The sequence below is a fragment of the Triticum dicoccoides genome, chromosome 3A, assembly GCF_002162155.2.
Source record: "Triticum dicoccoides isolate Atlit2015 ecotype Zavitan chromosome 3A, WEW_v2.0, whole genome shotgun sequence".
In the NCBI taxonomy this organism is placed as follows: Eukaryota; Viridiplantae; Streptophyta; class Magnoliopsida; order Poales; family Poaceae; genus Triticum; species Triticum dicoccoides.
Genome location: NC_041384.1, coordinates 164,021,423 through 164,024,860, shown reverse-complemented (window position 1 = coordinate 164,024,860; position 3,438 = coordinate 164,021,423).

Here is a 3,438-nt window from a genome sequence, read left to right as displayed (position 1 = left end):
CTATGATTTTCAGTAACACCTCCTGGATTTCCATTCCGCAGCTCTTGAGGTTGATCAGGAACATGGTGAGGAACTAGGCGATTCTCTCCTCCGGATCGGACAAGGACAAGTTGACGAGCTTCGTGGAAACCCTAACAAGATCCCTCCAGAAACCGTTGGCGATCACTTGTGGCTGAACAAGGCTCGACCTGCTCTGGGGCTGGACCCGTGGGCTCGTCTCAAGATCTTTGATGAAGATGATGGGCACCTGGCGCCGAAAAAGAGGGACATCCACCATGCTACGCCTTTCAGCCCGGTGTCTCCACTTGCTTACTGGTCGCCGCAGGCTGACACGGCCGCTCGGCTGAAGACCATGAAGGCTTCACTGGACCCTCCTTGTGTCATTTGAGTGCTCTATCCGCTCTGCCTTTGGCCGCTCGGGTGATTTGTGTTATTCAGAGAACTTGTTCATCCACCCCCCTAGTTTGTAGCATTTCTACCTTTGCTTTCGAACTGCTCTTTGAGCTGCTGTATCAAGATATGTTGTGGTTTCATTCTCAGCAATGGAACCGGGGAGATGCTCCCTGTTTTTCTAAAAAAATTATTTTATATGTTATTATATATTATTTTTATTGTCATCATATATTTAACAGATACTTACATACGTAAGAAAATAATATCCCACATCTTATTAACTTATAAAAATAATTTTTTAACAAATAAAATCCTGGATTGTTTTGGCACGAAAATCCTAGTGATTGTGTACAAAAGCTTGGTAAGATTTAAGGACGAATGTAATAATATCACTTATTATTTAAATATATTTATAATAAAATGCTCAGCCCCTTTTTATTTTTTGATAACATTGCTGGCCCAACCCAACATTATAATTAGAATCAGCCCAGCAAAATTGTGTATTTTGAGAAATTGCAAATGGCCTATAATTTTTTAGGAAATAAAATAAACATGCCGCATGGACGCTACATTATTTGTTCACCCAGCCCAGCTAATGGCTGTAATTCAAAAAAAGATCAAATTGACTGTAAATTCTACCGCACAACAAAAAGACTATAAATTCTAAAAAAATGGGTTGAATACGTGCCACATTTTTGGAGGCTGAAATGTGGGCCAATAGGTCGAAGCCAATGCAAGTCGTTGTCAATTTAGTCAATAAATGATTCTGACATGTTAACCGTTGGATTTACATCCAACGACCGACATCCATCTTCAATCTCTCGTCTTCTTCCTCTAGCGCCGCCGGGACCACCTCCCGCCTCTTGCTGTTAGCAGCTCTGCTTAGCATGCTTCGCTATGAAGCGCTACTCCATCGTTGGCCAGGCCATCCCTCCACCCCTCCACACCACCTATTCTTCTCCACCGACTGCCGAACCACACCGCACTAGAACCAGTTAACCCTCGTACACCTCTTTGTCTGCGACTCTACTCCCGCGTCTTCCCATCTCCGGCTCGTTGTTGTCCGGGGCCTCGCCGTCGTCCACCACCTTGGATGCGCTCGACGCGGCGTGGTCAACGAACGACACCATCGGAAGTAGACTGTGCGTGGAGAGGCTGACAGCTGGGTCCATGACCGCACACAAGGAAATGCCTCCTTATCATGCGCAAAATAATGATTCCTCCACCTGACATCTGGGACCCACCGGAAAGGCCTCTGTATTTCGCGAAATAAAGTGCCCCCCGCTGACATGTTAGACCCACCAGCTATCTTCGCACGCAAGGAAGTGCCTCCTTATTACGCACAAAAAAATGAATATTCCCGCCGCCAGTTGGAACCCAGCATAGTGGGAGGCTGACTTGTGGGCCTACCAAGTTGACGGGGACGGAGGGCTTTGTCAACTTAGTCAATATGAACGATTCTAGCTCCTGTTACCGTACGATGTTCATCCAACGGCTGTAGTGCTTCTTCAACCTCTGGTCTTCTTGCTCCAGCCGCCCAAACCAGCGCCGGTCATGCCGCGTGCTCCTGCCTCCCGTGGCCGGCTGTGATGCCGCAGAGGCCTCACCACCCCCTACTACTCCCACCGCTGGCCAGGCCATCCCTCTACTCACTCACACCCCCTGTTATTCTGCGGCGACAACAGCCTCACACCGCAGCCAAACCAGTGAACCCTCGTACTCCTCTTCGCGTGGGCATCCATTGCTGCGTCTTCCCCGGCTCCGAGTCGTCCCCTTCCTAGTCCTCGCCACTGTCCACCGCCCTGGTGCTCTCGGCGCGGCGTGGTCAACATGGTCAACGACCGACTTCCATCGGAAGAGTATTCTACGTGGAGAGGCTAACAGCTGGGTCCACGGCAGCCGCAAGGAAGTGCCTCCTTATTACGCGAAAAATAATTATTCCTCCACCTGACAGCAGAGACCCACCGGACGGGCCACCAGTATTTTGCGGAAAAAATTGTTTCCCCCTGACTGCTGGGACCCACCGGACGGGCCACCGTATTTCATGAAAAAAGCGTAACCCCCGCTGTTAGCTCGGACCCACCGGAAGTGCCTCCTTATTACGCACAAAAAAATGAATACTCCCCCGGCTAGCTAGGACCCACCTTGCTCGGAGGCTGACTTGTGGGCCTACTAAGTTGTCGGGGATGAAGGGCTTTGTCAACTTAGTCAATATGAACGATTCTAGCTCCAGTGACCGTACGATGTCCATCCAACGGCCGTAGTGCTTCTTCAACCTCTGGTCTTCTTGCTCCAGCCGCCCAAAGCAGCGCCGGTCGTGCCGCATTGTAACACCCCGGATATGACTTTCCCAATATGTATTCCAACTCTTGCCGTTTCCGGCCTTAAGTTATTTTATTTTCTCGGGTTCGGGTCTTTGTCTCCGTGTGTTGTTGTCGTTGTCATGCTTCTCATATCATGTCACCATGTGCATTGCATTTGCATACGTGTTCATCTCATGCATTCGAGCTTTTTCCCCGTTGTCCGTTTTGCATTCCGGCGCTTCGTTCTCCTCCGGTGGTCGTTTCTACCTTTCTTTCGTGTGTGGGGATTAAACATTTCCGAATTGGACCGAGACTTGCCAACCGGCCTTGGTTTACTACCGGTAGACCGCCTGTCAAGTTTCGTACCATTTGGACTTCGTATGATACTCCAACGGTTAACCGAGGGACTGAAAAGGCCTCGTGTGTGTTGCAGCCCAACACCCCTCCAAGTTGGCCCAAAACCCACCTAAACCCTCTCCATCATCTAGAGCGTTCGATCACGATCGCGTGGCCGAAAACCGCACCTCATTTGGACTCTCCTAGCTCCCTCTATGCCTATATATAGAACCCTCCTCCTCAAATTCCGGTTCAAGCCACCCCTAACCCTAGATCCACTTCTCCTCGCCGCACCGGACACGTCCGGCCCGGCCGGACAGCGTCCGCCACTGCCTCCGGCCAACCGGGGCACGCCACGCGGCAAGCCCGCGCCCCACTTCCCCGCCGACAGCCATGGCCCGCCGAA